We start from the raw sequence: 18,481 nt of genomic DNA on the forward strand, positions 1-18,481 counted from the left end.
TCAGAAATTCAAGTTAGTAATGTAAATTTCTTCTTAAGACTATACACAAAAAATCCTTAAGAAGAAATCTGATGATTTGTGTGTGTGTGTGTGTGTGTGTGTGTGTGTGTGTGTGTGTGTGTGTTTGTGCTGCAGTATGTTTCACATATAAGCACTGTGCAGGGGTGTCCAGCCATTCAGATTTACTGCATGAATATCTGCCTTGAGATACTAACTCATGGACAATGTCTAAGTGTCCACTCTAGGCTTCCCGATGAAGAGGGGTATACTCATCCTCATCCTTAGTATTCATATGAGTTTCCTTTTTGGCAAGTAGTATCCGCACTGTATTAAGCTACAAGAAAAGCACTCTACCACTTAGCCACCTTCTCAGACCAAGGATTAAGATTTTGTCTGTAATTTGGTCAGAGCTATGTCTCTTTATGTAGGCGACTAAAAATGTTTGTACTAATTTCAAGTAAATACATAAATTCTATTTCCATCTCTTTTAACAAATAAAAAATAAAATTGTTTGCTTTGTAAATAGATCAGAAGCATTGATTTTGTGTCTAGATAGGTCATTGCACATCTGTATCTCTCTTCCTCTCTCTCTTTCATGATTCTCATAGACAATATGGTTGCTCCATAATTGTCCTAATTTATTTTGCTTTTATATTTTTGGTTGCATCATTTCACTTTCTACTCTACCATTTCCCAAATCAGCACACATAAACAGAACCACAGAAGTGATTCTGTGGCTAAAGTGGTAGAGCGCTTGCCTTGATTTGAAGAGCTCAAGAACAGTGCCGAAGCCCATAGTTCAGGCCCTCAACTAATTTTTTTAAAAAATAATCTAAATCCTTGATAATTATAAGAATAAAAATGACTGAAATCAGTTGAATCACACTTTTCCTGCACAATGAAAGAACAGGTCCAGGCTAGGAAAGCAGCTAGAGAAAGCAGGCAGATTATATTTGTGAAAAACCTTTGTGGAAAATGGTATCGAGGATTACTTACTGGTGATTCACTTGCACTGGCAGCATGATGCTGAACTATTGCTTGCTGATTCTGAACTATTGCTTTGATCATTATATTCTCCAAGAAGAAAAATGAAATTTAATTGATATCAAAGGACTACTAATACATTTTGACTTATTAAGCATCTTCAATCACCAAAAACACTTGAGGACAATAGATAGGCCTACTTTTTTAGATGAAACCAAGTGTCTTTAAAAAAAAGGAATTTAAATAGTCATGCAAATGACTTCTATTTTACTACTGTATTATACATTTTTTTTCTAATGTTGGGTACCAATAAATAATGGAACTATTAGAAAGCTCTTAAAGCTCATATATTGAATAGTAAAATCTCTTAAACTATATCATGGTATTTCCCAAATCATTTACGTAGAAGGCATTGTTTCCTATTTTCTCCTTCCTAGAATAAGCTGCACATGAAGACACCACTGGTCCATATTTTCAGTCTGTGCATTTGAATACGGAGGAAAATCTTTCTTCTGCTCTCTATCAATTCACTAATCTCCAGTTAGAATAATTTAGAATAATAAAAATGGAAAAAGAGAAAATAAATCATGGTGAAAAAACATATGCAGAAAATTCACCGGATTTTTCTGACCAGTTCAACCAATGTGAACTACTGGGGAAATACATGGACACCTCATTCCCACTGGTACTCAAAGCCTCTGGTTAGGCAATTCTGATGAAGACAAGGAATAATATAAAAACGTGAGGAATGGTATCAATTGCAAGAAAATAATGGAGAAGAATCCATGCAAATTTTTTCTTTGGTATGTCGAAATTAATTGGCTTACTACAGTGCCGAGACTACTTTTCAAAAAGGCCACTCATATGTATACTAGGGATGAGGTAAGTATACCCCTCTTCATTGGGAAGCCTAGAGTGGACATTTAGACATTGTCCATGAGTTGGTAGCTCAAGGCAGATATTCATGCAATAACTCTGAATGGCTTGGCACCCCTGAACAGTGCTTATATGTGGAATAACACCAGAACGGATTCTTTCTTACTCCATCATGATGCAGATACCAATCCCCAAACTAAAGGCCTCTTGACACCCTTGCATCTTGCTGCTGGAAATAGAAATAGCAAAGATACTCTGTATCTCCTTCTGTTGAACCAAAATATCAAACGGGGCCTGAAGAACAACTTGGAAGAAACTGCATTTGATATTACCAAAAGGATAAGTATGTATCACTACCTCCTTGAAGTTGTGGATGGCTGTACAAATTGTTCTGCTACGTAGAAATAGTTTGGTTACGTTTCTTAAATTTCAAAAGTGCCAGTCCATCCTTTGTGTCCCTACAAAATATTTTCATATACAAAGCAACAGCAATATCTTAATTTAAAAATTGATGGATTGCATAGTATTCTTCCACGTGAATTGCCTGACTTTGATGTCAAAATATATTCAAGAGTTGTTTGTATGCATCTATAATGATTTCTGCAGAGTTTGTGGTTTTTTTTAATTTTAACTTATCGGTTGAAATGAATAGTATAGAAACTAAAGATATTCCTGGTGCTTGTCTACAAAAAGTATCTATGTTTGTATAAAGTCCATAATCAATTTCATTGTCTTCTAGATATAGTACTTTGAAGTCTACATTGTTTTATAATATATAGGTTCATTAATAAATGTGTCCTTTCAGATTACAAGCCATATAGAAAAAGTTTAAGATTCCTTTTCCTAAGGTCCTTATATTCTTTTATTTCTTTTTTAATTTTTTTATTTTTATTTTTTTATTTTTTAAAAAATTACGATTTTTTTTATTGTGAAAATACCATACAAAGGGGTTACAATTACTTGGGCAAGATATTGAGTACATTTCTTGTCAAGAATTGTTGCCTCCTCCTTTGTTTCTCCTTCCCATCCCTTTCTATCTCGCACCCCCAACCCTTCACCTCCACCTACTCTTCCCCTACCACCTACCCTTGCCTACCCTCTACCAGGCCAAAGTTGTAAAGTTCATTTTTCAACATAATGACTTGTACATATCGTTGTTGCAAGGGTCCACCTATATCCCTGTTTAAATGATTTGATTTTTTCCCTTCCCTTCCACAAATTATCCCAACATCAAATACAGTGAAAGCAGGGGTTAGACCGTGGGGTAGGGACATATAAAGCAACAAACAAATCATCTTATAAATGTGATAGAAACAACCACATGAAAGAAAAAAAAACATTTTTTTATTCCCCATCCCATCCCTTCCCATCCTCCCCACTCCTTCCCTTCCTAACCTCCCCTCCCCGCCCACCCCGGCCACCAAAGTTGTAAAGTTCATTTTCAACATAACAACTTGTACTTCTCATTGTTGCAACGGGTCTACCTGTATCCTTATTTAAACGATTTGTTTTTCACCTTCCCCTCCACAAATTACACCGACATAAAATACAGTGAAAGCAGGGGTTATACTGTGGGGGAGGGACATACAAAGCAACAAAGTAATAATCTTATAAATGCATTAGAAACAATCTCATGAAAGAAAAAAAAACAATCGAATACATACTTAGGGTTCATTTCCCTAATATCACGTTATCTGTCCTTTTCTGCTTGACTTAGACATGTACTAGATATTGCAAATAAGGAAAAGCATGGGACCTATGTTTCTTTGGGCTTGGCTTACTTCACTTAATATAATTTTTTCCAAGTCTTTCCATTTCCTAACAAATGGGGCAATATCATTTTTTCTGATGGTGGCATAGAATTTCATTTTGTATATATACCACATTTTCTTGATCCATTCATTTACTGAGGGGCATCTGGGTTGGTTCCATAAGTTAGTTATAGTAAATAATGCTGCAATAAACATGGTTGTGCTGGTAGATTTAGTGTGGTCTTGTTTGTAAACATTTGGGTAAACGCCCAAAAGTGGGATTGCTGGGTCATAGGGGAGCTCAATGAGGAGTCTTTTGAGGAACTTCCATACTACTTTCCAAAGTGGTTGAACAAGTTTAGACTCCCACCAACATACCCTCCAGCATCTGTTGTTTTTAGAGTTCTTGATTTTTGTCATTCTAACTGGGGTGAGGAGGTATCTTAATGCTGTTTTGATTTGCATTTCTTTTATGGCTAGGGAGGATTAGCATTTCTTCATGTGTCTATTGGGCATCCTTCTTTCTTCTTCAGAGAAGTTTCTCTTTAAGTCTTTAGCCTACTTATTAATTGGGCAGTTGTTTCTTTGACGATTTGTTGTTGGGTGGTTTGATTTTTTGAATTCCAAGTATATGTTAGATATGAGACCTTTGTCCATTGTTTGGCTAGTGAATATTTTCTCCCAATCTGTGGGATTTCTTTTGATCTTGCTAGCTATGTCCTTTGCGATGCAGAAGCTCTGCAACTTCATGCAATCACATTTGTCCAAACTTTCTTTGGTCTTTCTGGGTCTCTATTAAGAAAATTTCGGCCTGCGCCAAGGCGACCTAGGGTTTCTCCTATTCCATCCTGTAATGTTTTCAGAGTGTCTGCTTTGTCTCCGAGATCTTTGATCCATTTGGAGTTGCTTCTGGTGCACGGTGATATATAAGGATCTAGCTTTAATTTTTTACAAGTAGTTAACCAATTTTGCTAGCACTATTTACTGAAAAGGCTGTCTTTCTTCCATTTTATTTTTTTAGTTCCCTTATCGAAGATTAGATGGCTACAGGTCTGTAGGTTCGTTTCTGGGTGTTCAATTCTATTCCATTGGTCCTGAAGTCTGTTCTTGTGCCACTACCATGCTGTTTTGATTACTATGGATTTATAGTATAGTTTGAAATTTAGTATTGATATTCCTCCAGCAGTGTTCTTTCTGTTCAGGAGCGTTTTTGTTATTTGGGGTCTTTTATTGTTCCATATGAATTTTTGGATTGCCTCTTCTATTTCCTTGAAGAATGAGGTTGGAATTTTGATAGGTATCGCATTGAATTTGTAGATAGCCTTGGGAAGTATTGCCATTTTAACAATGTTGATCTTTCCAAATTCAGGAGCATGGGAGTTTTCCCCATTTTCTAAGTTCTGTTTTGATTTCCTTTTTCAAGTTTTTACAGTTTTGATCATAAAGTTCTTTCACTTCTTTGGTTAAGTTAATTCCTAGGTATTTTATTTTTTGTGGGGCTATTACAAATGGCGTTGTTTTCCTAATTTCAGCCACACTTTTCTCATTGTTGGCATACAGAAAAGCCATTGATTTTGGGGGGTTAATTTTATACCCCGCTACTTTGCCAAAGTTTTGAATCAACTTGAGTATTTGGGGGTGGAGTCTATGGGATTCTTTAAATACAGGATCATGTCATCTGCAAAGAGGGGGAGTTTTATTTCTTTTTTCCCTATTTGTATCACCTTTATGTTTGCATCTTGTCTTATTGCTGTAGATAGGAATTCTAATACTAGATTGAAGAGAAGTGGTGATAGTGGACATCCTTGTCTTGTTCCTGAGTTAAGAGGAAATGGCTTTAGTTTTTCACCATTAAGTATAATGCTGGCTGTAGGTTTGTCATATATAGCCCTTATTCTATTGAGGAATGTTCCATAATTCCTAATTTTTCCAGAACCTTCAACATAAAGGGGTGTTGGATCTTGTCAAATGCTTTTTCTGCATATATTGAGATAACCTTGTGGTTCTTATCCTTGCTCCTGTTGATGTGATGAATTACATTAATTGATTTGGGAATATTGACCCAGCTTTGCATCCCTGAAATGAATCCTGTTTGATTGTGATGTATGATTTTCTGGATACATTGTTGAAGTCGATTGGCCAAAATTTTGTTGAGAAGTTTTGCATCAATGTTCCTCAATGAAATGGGTCTATAGTTCTCTTTCTTTCATTATTCCCTGCCTGATTTTGGGATGAGAGTTATGATGACTTAATAGAATGTGTATGGTAGTGAACTTTCTCGTTCTATTTCATTGAAGGTTTGGAGTAGTATTGCTGTGAGCTCTGCTTTTAATGGTCTTGTAGAATTCTGCTGTAAACCATCTGGACCTGGACTTTTCTTATATGGGAGGTCTCTTATTGCTGTTTCTATTTCAATGCTTGATATGAGCCTGTTAAGATGGTTTAACTCATCTTGCTTTAGTATTGGCATGCCAATATTTGCTAGGAAAAGGTCCATTTCTACCAAATTCTCAAACTTATTAGCATAAAGTTTTGAGAAGTATTCCCTTATAATGTTCTGAATCTTGGTTGTTTCTGTGGTGATGATTCCATTCTCATTTCTGAGCTTATTTATTTGGGTGTGTTCGCTTCTTTTTCTGATAAGATTTGTGAAGGGCCTGTCAATTTTGTTAATTTTTTCGAGCAACGAACTCTTTGTTTTTTTGTTTTTTTCCAATAGTTTTATTGGATTCTAATTCATTTAATATTGATTTAATTTTAATTAAAATTAATTAATTAATTAAAATAATTATTTCTTTCCATCTATTATATTGGGGTATATCTTGGTGCTCTTTTTCAAGGTGGTTCAGATATCTCATTAAATTGTTGGTTTCAGATCTCTCCTATTTGTTGATGTAGGAGCTCAGAGGTATAAATTTGCCTCAGAGTACTGCCTTTGCTGTGTCCCAGATGAGATGGTAATTTGTGTGCTCATTTTTGTTGAATAGCATGAACATTTGGATTTCCTTTCTAATATCTTCCATGACCCACTCATGATTCAGCAGTGTGTTCTTCAGCCTCCATGTGTTACAAGAGTTTCTTTGGTGGCTTTTGGTGTTGCATTCTAATTTTATTCCCTTGTAGTCAGAGAGAATGCAAGGTATAACTTCAATGTTTCTGAATTTGGACAATTTTGCATTGGGGCCTAAAATGTGGTCTATTTTAGAAAATGTTCCATGTGCTGCTGAGAAAAACTTGTATTCTGATGCTGCTGGGAGAAATATTCGATAGATGTCTGTTAAATATACTTGATCTATGCAGTTGTTTATATCTGCGGTTTCTCTGTTGAGTTTTTCAGAGTTGATCTATCTAGTGGGGAGAGTGGTGTGTTAAAATCCCCAACAATTATTGTCTTTGGATCTCTGTGGGATTTGAGTGAAAGTAGTGTTTCTTGGTTAAATTTGGGTGCTCCATTGTTTTTCGAATAGATATTTCAAATTAATATGTAGCGACATTCTTTACCTCTTCTTTATCTCTTCTCACTAATTTTAATTGGAAGTTTATTTTATCTGATATTAGGATTGCAACTCCTGCCTGTTTATGGGGGCCATTTGCTTGGTAGATTTTGTTCCAGCTTTTAACATTGAAAATGTTTTTGTGTTTAACAGCAAGATGTGACTCCTGAAGGCAACAGATAGAAGGGTCTTGCTTTTTAGTCCTACAAGACAGTCTATGTCACTTAGTTGGAGAATTAAGTCCGTTAATGTTGAGAGATAGGACTGAGAGGTATTTGGGAGTTCTGGCCATGTTATCTACCTTCTTGGGGTCTATGAAAACTGGGTTCTTCCTATCTTCTTGGATTCTCAGTTTGGGTGCATTTTCTTGGCCTTTATTGTGGTCTTGTTAGTTTTCTATGTTTAGGACTTCTTTAAGAATCTTTTGTAGGGCTGGTTTGATGGAGATGTATTGTTTCAATTTTTCTTGGCTATGGAAGGTTTTTATTTGGCCTTCAGTTATAAAGGAGAGTTTAGCTGGGTACAGTATTCTTGGTTGATAGTTGTTTGTCTTTAGGGCATGGCATACATCATTCCAGGCTCTTCTTGCTTTGATTGTCTCTGCTGAGAAATCTGAGGTGATTCTAATTGGTTTCCCTTTATAGGTGATTAATCTTTTCTCTCCTCTGGATTATTCATTATCTGTTCTGTCCCGATTACCATGAGTGGAAGTTGAGATACCCGGACTTGCCATTTTTCTTGTGTTTTTCAGGTTTGTTCTGCCCATTTGGGATGAATGAAACACCAGTTTTGTGCTAGAACACTAACTTAAGGCAAGCATCAACCAAAGGCTGTATTTGCACAGTCAATAGTTTGCAGATACAATCTCGTTCAATGGATACATCTATTCAATGTCAAACAACTATATATTAATGGGCTACAAACCGCAAATGCGAATTTGGCAAACCAGAAATTATTAGGTTTAGGGAGAAATGTGGGTAAAAAATAGGAATAGAGAGATGTGGGAAGGCACAGGGAGAGTTAACTAAGTCCTAATCTCAAAACCGGAAATAGGTTGAATAGGATGAAAGTAGAGAGAGAAAAAAAAGAAGAAAGAGAAAGGGGGAAAAAAGAGACCAGAAAAAATAGAAAAGTAAAAATTAAAAATATTATGTAGACTCGAAAACGAAATATTGAGAGAAGAACATGCATATAATGCAGAAGGGGAGGGATATAAAGAGATGTGAAAAATTTAAAAACAAAAATACTTAAAATATTATATAGGTATAAAGAGGTAGTACTGCTATCAAGGAATTTAAGTCTAAGAGGTTTTGAACTGAGTAATAAATTTGTGGATTAAGTGTGTACACAATGGAGGATAAGGTCTAATAATCGACTATGGGTATATCTGAGGATGTATAGAAAAACAAGTCACATAAAAAAGAACGAAAGAGAAAAAAAGGTGAAAAGGATAAGAAAGAAAGAATAAAAGATCAGAAGTTCAATAGAGCAAAACAAAACACAAAAAAAATTTTTAAAGAAGAAAAAAGAAAGAAAAACGCACACACAAATATACCCCTAAAATAAAAAGTATAAGAGGGAAAAAAAGTTACTAGGAAACATTTTTTTTCAAAAAAGGTAAAAATTAAAAAGTTTTAGAAATTTTTTTATAAAATGTACAAAAAAAAAAGAAAAAATATTTTGATTGTTTGGGGAGTGGTGGGAAAAATCCTGTATCTCCCTTGTGTCTGTAACCAGCCTCTTGTTGGAGTCTCTGATCTGCTTGTGGTGTTTGATTTTCCTGTGGCTTGGTTGGTTTCTTAAGTCAGTTTGAACAGGCCAAAAAATGCTGCTTTACCCAGGATTTTGTGATCCTCCTCTCAGGTTAGTTCAATGGGAGGGGGATCAGCTTTGATTATCACAAAAGAGGGAGATGGCTTTTTCCTCATTTGGAGAAGCTCTGATGAGGCTAGGTTCTGGGTAGAGTTGAGACTTTTCAGCAAACATTAGCTTTTCCCGGGGGCTAGCTTGTTAAAAACTCACGAGCCCAGGCTGGAGCCACTCTCTGGGTTTATATTTACTGAATTTCAATTGATTGGCAAGGCTGCTTAAGGGAGGGGCAGCCTCTGGCTCTGATTACCCAGTGAAGAAAGCCATTCCTAGGGCTTGCGCCTGAGCTGGGTGACATTTCTCTGGGTGAAGCTGAGTCTGGGAGGTCAATTTAGGTTCTTGTGACCTGCTAAATGACTCGAGTTTTCTTCCAAGGCCTTAGTTGGAGCTAGCAGCTCCACCGAGCTTTGTCAGTATCCAAGATGGAGATGTCCGGATCTGGGGGGGAGGGGTGGCCTTCTCTCCTCTGCTCCCTGAGAAGGAGTGAGGACGTTAGGCTTCTACTTTCGCCGAGTCTTGGTTCCTGGGTTGTCTCTGGTCTGTGAACTGCAGGATGAAGATGTCTGCTCCTTGTCAGTTCTTGCTGGTGTTGAGTAGAATCTGCTCACCCACCGCATCTGGCTCCTTTGTCCTGGACTCTCTGTGTTACAGGATGGTGACTATGGCCGCCGCTGCTGCCTAAGCTGCTGGCAAATGCTCAGATCTGTCTCCTTGCCTGGATTTTCCCTCTCTGGCCTAACTCTGTGTACTGTGATGACACACTTGGTGTGATTCTCTGGCTTAGGACTGTTCAATGGAACTCTAAAACTGCTTTCTATGCAAGAGCTTGTTTAACCTTCAGCTTCTCCTCCACCATCTTCCCGGAACCCTCTATGAGCATGGTTTAAATTTTATTTCTTTGGGATAAAATGACAATGTTATCTAATTTCAAGTTTTATAAAGGTTATGCTATGTAAGGGCCTTTCTAAGGTGAAGATTTAATACACTGATGTCAAACTAACCTTTAATTCTATGAATTACATATATTGTTACACTTGTATTTTTGTAATCAACTTTTTAACAACTGTTTTTCATTTCTTGCATTTGAAGAATGAAAAATATGGAATACTTCACAAATTTTCATATCATCCTTGGGCAAGTACCATTTTAATCTCTGTATTGTTGTAATTTGGGTAGACCTCCTGCTAAGCATGTAGTATCCTCTAAATTTAAGTAGTTATTGATGCAATGTTTATACAGGCACATATCCATGGTTGCCTATTTGTAACAAGGAACCCTTATTGTTCCTAAAAATGCTATTGATCATATCTCTCTAAATTTCTGCCTATAGTGGAAAAATTATATTGTTTGGTCGATTATTCACATTTGCAATTTTTTGTCAATGACTATTTTGTCATTTTCATTTTAAATTTGATCATATTTTGAAGCGTTTACAGCTAAGTCCAAAGGTGATGGCTTTTCAAGTACTTATTTATCAACTGAGTTATCTTTGTGGAGCTAATGGATTCAAAGTAAGCCCTGGTTAAGATCTACTTCTAAACTTCTGCAGCTTAAAATTTCCTAAATGAGGTCTCAGTGGCACAAATATCTTCCTGACCCTTACCCTTCTTCCATGTAGGAACAGACCAACCAGAATATCTTACACTGACAGCATAGATTGTCTTACTGGAACAAAACTAATCTTAGTTACAAGGGATCATAGAGAGATGAACACTTCAGACCGAACTGTTCAGAATAGAAGGTATTTTATCAAAATATAATTGTTTGGGCTGGGAAGCTGGCTCAGTGGTAGAGTGCATGCCTTGCATACCTGAAGCCCTGGGATTGATTCCTCAGCACCACATAAGGAAAAAGAAAAAAGCCGGAAGTGGTGCTGTGGCTCAAGTGGTAGAGCACTAGCCTTGAGCTGAAGCGCTGAGGGACAGGGCCCAGGCCCAGAGTTCAGGCCCCACAACCAGACCCAAACAACAACAACTATATATATATAATTGTTTATTATACCTATTATTTCAAAAGTAGCTAAAGCCAAGAAGGTGAAAAAGTTGTTCATATGCATGTTTACTTAATATCCTGGGCCTGTCTACCATACAACCAGGCAGGAACTTACACTACTTTCTATCACCAAATATTTCCATAGCTCCTGGAGAAGTCTATATATTTCTCCTCGATATTAGGCCTTAAATTGGTAATGTTTTAATCAAAGTGTTTCCTCTTGCCTCCAGGCTTTACATTTACAAATGTAAAGCTTTAGGTCTAACTCTACCAAAAACTGAGGTAGAGATAATGGAATAATACTTTAAAACAGATTTGCCTTTGATACCCTAACCACAACAGAACAATGCATAACAATTTCTTATATTATATATACTTATATATTTTATATTTATATGTGCTGATCTTAAGTTTCACACAGTGAATCTTACTAGAATTAATTTATAACTTGACAAATAAATTGAAATTTATTCCCATAAATAGATTGGAACATAAATAATTAGGTTTAGAATATATATTCGAATATAAAAAGTATCAATGCAATGTCTTTGGTATAAACTTGTGATACCTTCTAAGTGTTCTTGGTCTTCTGAATTCACATAGTAAAAAAAAAAAAAAAAAAAAAAAAACCAGTATTGTTTTCCTCTAATCTAGAAGAGATTTTACACTGCTGCTGTGTTTATTGTATTAACTCGCTGGTCCCAAATTGTTTTTCTCCATATTATGCCTAAAAGCTATTATTCTTCTGCAGTACCCACGGGTCCGAGGATACCAGGTCCCAGGTTATCTGCATCATCCGATAACAATGGCAAGTCTTCTCACCTTGGCCCATCCAACATGCTAACAGAAAGTAATTGAAGACCCATCTCAATTTTTCATTTCCTATAATATTTCAGGGCCCCAATTCCTTGCAGTAATTAGCAGTAAGCAATTGTGAAATTTAAGGCAACTTCAAATGAAAGAGCAGACCACAAAATATGAGTGAAAGTACTGTAGTTCAAACTTTCAATTTACAGATGACAAGCCCATACGAGTAAACAAAATCACAAATGTCACAAGATTATTTTTAATACCTCTCTCCTAATGATGAATGAAAGATTTCAGTCCAGCATAAGTAGGCCAAAAAATTTCCTGGAATGATAGATCCATAATTGTTCTACCAAGGCTAGGAAAACTAGACTTAGATGTCAAATATAATTTAAAAAAACAAATTGAGAAGACCCTAGTGCTTCAAAACACTGGTACTTCAGTAAAACTTGGTTCTGTAGTATAAAAATGTTTTAATTCTCAAACCAATGATAACCTACATTTAATCTCCTTCAAGTATATATCTTTTCAAATAAACTTTCTAGAATCATATTCACCAAAATAACACTTGACAAGTAGATGATAGTGACATTAAAAGTTTTTCAAGTGTAGGAATCAAGTTACAATAGAGTTCATTTATTTACCCAGCACTAATGCAAAATAAGTTCAACCATTCATTAAAGTGTAGAAATAGTATCTCCCACCATTTGCGTTGTTCAGTAGGTGCCTTCCAGAAATGTGTTAAAAAGATCAGCCTCCTATAATTCAAACCCAAATATTAGCTAATAAAGTAAATTTCATCACATAAGAAGGTACATTTTAAAAAGTCATTAATAGTTGCCTTAGCATGTGTTGCCTTATCATATATTTTCCCTATCTGTCTAACATAGTAAGAAATATGACTTTAAGTCTTGAATGTGGGTACTGATCAGAGATGTGACAAACCTAAAATCTATCTTCTATTTCTATCATATTCCTCTATAGTAGTAAATTTTAGTTTTCTTCTTTTTCCAAAACTTATAGGTAGTAGAAAATATCCTATATAAAATAAAATAATCACACACCATTGCACAAAGCCATTTATAAAAACTGGTAGTTAGCTATAAATTCTAAGCGATTTTTAAACTTTCTTGTTGACTAAAGATTAATCTTCCAAAGATGAGAATAAAATCATGTTTAGGTGCTTCACGTCTCCAGTCTTGCAAATTGTTATTACAGATGAATGAATTATGGAAGTATATGCTGACATCAGTTTAAGTATATGTAGGATTGAAACTCCATGAAATGTATATAAACCTTTCAAAGTATTAACAGACAGTTTAATAGAATGAATATCAGGAAGTTGAAACCAGAAAGGAATAATAGTAAAGACATAGAATGAATGAAAAATGGAACAAGGGGCAAGTACAGCTAGAATACTCAATTACACATGTAATAAAGGAAGTGGTAAATCTGAAATAAATCTTGGAGAAAGGGTTGGTTGAGAATGATAGGAGTGACTCTGATCCAAGAGCATTGGACAATTAGATGGACATATTTAATTGTAACACACTTGCACAACCTTTTGAAATTCAGTTAAAAACACATCTACAAACAAAAACACACAAAAATCACAAACAAACTACAATCTCTAGAAAGTATGTATATGACCTCACAAAATTTTAAGCAGTTAATGAAGGGTAGTCTTGGGAAAAGTAAACAAAGCTGTTCAAAGAGGGCAGTTTAGGGTAGGGGAGAATTTTGAAGAGATTTAAATAGATTGTCTAAGGTTATAAATCACCTACATCTACTGCAAATATTTTCTTCTGTGTGTGTGTGTGTGTGTGTGTGTTTTTGGTCCGCTCGTGGGGCCTGAACTCTGGGCCTGGGCATTGTCCCTTAGCTCTTCTGGTTAAGGCTAGCGCTCTACCACTTGAGCCACAGCTCCACTTCCGGCTTTTTTCTTTTTGCTTATGTGGTGCTGAGGAATTGAACCTAGGGCCTCAGGCATGCAAGGCAAGCGTTCTACCACTGAGCCACTTTCCCAGCCCCCATTCTGTGAGTATTCTTTGTCTGAACTGGTTACTCCAGTCCTGAGCCGTGGCTTCATAGCTTATGAAGATAGAATGGAAGAATCAAGATCAAGAACCCATTATACCACCGGAGAGAAAACAGTCCTCTATGGTTTCTCTCATCTCTCTTCATTACTCTTTTCTCTTACTTTTAATAAAGTCAAGTGATTTTGAATTATAATTCCTTCTTTTTCAGAGAATTACTGTTTGGTAATTAAATGTCAATTCACAAATTTTGATGTCTTTTTTAAAAAGAATTTTGAATTTAAATTCCACTACAACTTTGTTTTACACAGTGAGAGTATATTTCCTGTGTAAGGACAATTCTCAAGGGAACCTACAGGATTCACAGCAAGGTTTGTGAGGTTTGTTTGTTTAGTGTGAAAATGAACAATATTCACCCACATTGCTCCCTCTCAGCTAAGTCTCCATGGATTTCTTTGCATGAAAGCTTATTTTCCCAGAAAATGTTAAATTTTCTTAATAAGCTAAGTTGTTAAAAAGTTTGAACAATTAAAATTTACCTGTCACAAATTTTTAAATATTTTGAAATTCCTTTATCAAAATCGTGAATTCACCAATCTTAATCCCACCTTTACCATCAAAAACAGTTGACATGTTGTTTTCATGATATAGTGTCCATGAAACTACTATTTTCCAGGGGCTTTGTTATGTATATATTTGACCATATAAGCTGATGCTGAGCAAAATGAACTCCAAGATATGGAAACAGATATTTAATTGCGGTTGCTTTTTTTGATGTACTATGTGATCTCTATTTTCTTTGAGATTTTCCCCTATGGTTTATCCCCTGCTGTGTTTGATTTTTGGTACCCTGTGTATTGTGTATACATTTACCTTAATTAGGGAAGGGAACAGGAACAAAAAAAAATGGTGAGACAAAGGACAAACAGCAAACCAATGCAATAGCAATTCTCACAACACAATAATTTGGAAATGTACATTACAACTTGGGAGGGGTATTAGGGTGAAGGAAAAACTGAGAAAAATGAGAGAGGGGATAACAAGTTTGAAAAGTTATGTATTCACTACCTTACAATGGCTGTAACCACAGTGCACATCACTTTCACATTAAAATTAAATTTAAAAAATAAGCTGATGAATTAAAATTTCACTGTTTTGGTAGAGTAAATATTATTCTTTATGTAGTAACTTTTTAAAAAATCAGTATTATATGGCATCTAATTTGAATTAATTACCTCTTCTTTATCAGAGGGTCATCAACTTGAATGATATCCAACTAGACAATTTTTTCACAATATACTTGCCAATATTTTGAAAATAGAATAAATTAATACTTTGTTATACTAAAACAGAAAACAGTTTCATTCTATGGAAACCCATAACTTTTAAAAGTAAATAAGTTGTTAATAGGACAGAATGTATATGTTCTTCAAAATTCCTATGACTAATAACTACTCATTTTCAAATTCTGAACATTCCATACCTGAGAGATTCAAAATATACCTGTTTGTATGTTATGTAATTCTGTAGTAGATGCATTTTCCAATGGGGTGTTACAGACTGAGAAGTGAACAGAAAAAGAGCCACATTCTGATATGGGATAAAACTATGAAGCATTTGATAATTAATTCTTCAAGAGAAAGCAGTTGTTTATCAGATTAAGCTATTATTTCTATGACCATCAATCACAGGGTTCATGCCATAAAGTCATCCTAGCCCACCAGTTTCCAACTTGTAGGGTGCACCTCAAAATTCCCTTAATTCATATCAAGAATAGCTTATGTCCATTGTGAAAATACACTGCACCTCTGCTAATGTGATGCCCTCCATATTCTGGAAAGAACACCACTATAAACAGGGTTGCATCATTTTTCCTCCACTGGTATTCTTGAAAATATTATTTATGTTTATACTGTTTTAACTATCATAGATAATCAGGAGGTGAAGATTGGAAGATTACAGTTCAAAGATTGTGAAGACTAAGGGTCTATGTTGAAGGGGCAGAATGATGCAGGCTCTGGCCTCAGGATTATCTGAGGACTGTGTTTGAGTATTAGGAAAGCTCTTGGCATGTCAGGCTAGAGAGGGAAAATGTTCTCTCTCCCTATCTGAAAACAAATGTCACAGACTCCTGGGAGCTGAGGAAGTATCTCTTCTGCTTGCTGAAGCATAGTTGAACACTAAAACAACAAATCAAAAAATTTAAAAGGAGAAAAAGTTTGGATGAAGGTATGAATATTTTGTGGTTTTCCATGCAAAATCCTAAAATAATTTTACATCAAGCTCTTTTTGTTCTTAATATTTTAAACTTACCACAAGGAGATAATTTAACTAGAGCTGAGTGCCATTTTGAACAAGTATCAGAAAAACCTTATTTAAATGCTCCCATATGGATTAAGATTGCATTGGATGCAGAATAGCAACTAGGAACATTATTTCATAAGGGGCGAGGATAGGGTTTTGTGTCTACACAGGATGGAAACAATACTAGCTTCCTGCCTGATGGATACAGACGAGGCCCAGTGAGGACAGCCCCGTATCCTGCAAGGAATCGGCCACCAGTTGAGGAAAAAGAAATCCCCACTGCCCATCTGGGGGCAGGTTAAAAAGTTGACTGGAGAAGGACAAAAGATGTTACAAGGCAATGGTAAACCTGTCACGACTAAGAACTTGTTCTTGGCCATGTGTGCCCTGCTTACTGTAAACTCTGTCCATGCTAATGCTAATTTAACTTATTGGGCCTTTGTTCCTAACCCTCCTTTATTGGAACCTGTTGTTTGGGAAGACATGGATATAACCGTCTATAATGTTCCTGCTGTTTTGTCTCCTCCTTGGAATAATTTGACATTTTACAATAAAGATGATGGTAGCTTTTTAACTTTTACTTACTATACTCATCCCTTGCCTGTTTGTCTGGGGCCTCCTCCATGTTTAGTTATGAATTGGCAACATTGGGTTTTACCTGGGAAATGCACTTCCAATTCTAGAACACAGCTGCAGCGATTAACTACTTGGTGCATTAATAGTAGCTGGGAAAGTGTCACCTTTGATGGCAAGTTATCCTTACCTATGTGTCCCGATTTTACTTATATTGATTTAAAATATCAGCCTTTTGTGTGGCAAGAGTGTAGAGGAAAATTTGGAAAAGTGTTCAATAATTTTATTAATTGGGGACCTTTTGGACAGTTTATTAATACATGTTCAGAATGGAATATTACCAGATGTGATTTATCAAATGTTACTAGGATGCTGGAAACCATTAATGAATCACTTACTGGAGATCAACTGATGGCCTGGGGAGATGGAGGCATTGCAGATGCTCGGTGGGCTTTCATGGCTGCACCCACTGCTGTTCAGACTCATCTTTGGAAGGTCAGAGCGGTGCTGAAACCCGTGATGCTATCAAATGGATCATTTTCAGGGACGTCGAACTCTGCGTCCACTTATAATTTTACTTTGTACAAATCTTATGATGTAACTGCTTGTGTACCTCTGTATTATGTATTTTTAGTGGGAAATTTTACATTTTCTCCTACTATTTCTTGTTTTAATTGTCTCCTTATTCTTGTGTTAATTCCTCTCTTAATTTTAATGACAGTGATAGTACTATGATATTACAACAAAGAACTCATATTTGGCTACCTGTTAAATTAGGAAGAAAATGGTCCCAAAATCCTTTGGATACTGTTATTGAATTTTTTTTTTACCAAACTACTAAAACGTACAAAGCGTATGATTGGCCATTGTATCTGTGATCTTAAACTTAATTTCTATTACCACTGTTGCTGCGGTGTCTGGAATTGCCCTACACACTGCCTTACAAACTAAGCACTTTGTGGAAGAATAGCGCCAGGATTCACATGAATTGTGGGTCTCACAGGTAGAAATTTATGCTCTATTATAAACACAGATTATTATTCTTAAACAGACAGTGGGATGGTTAGGAAAAAAGTTATTGGTTGTGGAAAAACAGTTATTGTTAAAAAGTGATTGGAATTTTACTACCTTTTGCATTACTAATGTAAAATGTAATAAATACATGATTAGAATTTAATACAGTATTTATCTGGAAATTCTACAGCTCCTCAATTGATTGCTCAGTTACAATTTAATGTACATGATATTTTTGGCAAACAATTTACAAATGATGGTGCTTCTAATATTGATGATGCATTTATTAAACAATTGGAAGGGTTGGATCCGAAAGAAATACAGTGAGTTTGATGATGAAATGCCTATTTTTTCTTATCCTGTAATTCGACCACCCCTTATGAATGGTATAGCTCAACCAGCCAGATATGAAGGTGTTGTTGTTGATGATATTGGTAAACTTAAGAAGGCAGTTGTATGGTCCTCAGTCTCATTAGGTTAAGGAATTGCTTAATGGGCTTGCCCGACATTACAATAATTTTGCTCCCATGGATTGGAAGATCCTTTGTAGAGCCTTGCTTAAGACACCTAAATACCTACAATGGCAAATGTGGTTTACTGAGTTATGTACAAAAAGGGCTAGACAAAATGCACAGAGCAGTAATCCACACCTGCAGATCATAACGTTTCCCATGTTAAGTGGAACAGAACAATATGCGGATGCTCATATAAAAGTAAACTCTCCTGAAGAGATCCATGAGCAGTTAAGAGACATAGGTATTGAAGCATGAGAAATGATTCC

The 18,481-nt window shown here is 35.8% G+C and overlaps 1 non-coding gene across 1 annotated transcript; it reads right to left on the reverse strand.

Moving 5' to 3' along the window:
- Positions 1-10,067: 10,067 nt before the first annotated feature.
- Positions 10,068-10,170, reverse strand: LOC122096558. Its single transcript, XR_006145337.1, has one exon. It is a non-coding gene; the product is annotated as a U6 spliceosomal RNA (small nuclear RNA).
- Between the last annotated feature and the right edge of the window lie 8,311 nt (positions 10,171-18,481).

Source organism: Dipodomys spectabilis, unplaced genomic scaffold (assembly GCF_019054845.1).
Source record: "Dipodomys spectabilis isolate Male_0828 unplaced genomic scaffold, ASM1905484v1 ptg000376l, whole genome shotgun sequence".
Taxonomy (NCBI): domain Eukaryota; kingdom Metazoa; phylum Chordata; class Mammalia; order Rodentia; family Heteromyidae; genus Dipodomys; species Dipodomys spectabilis.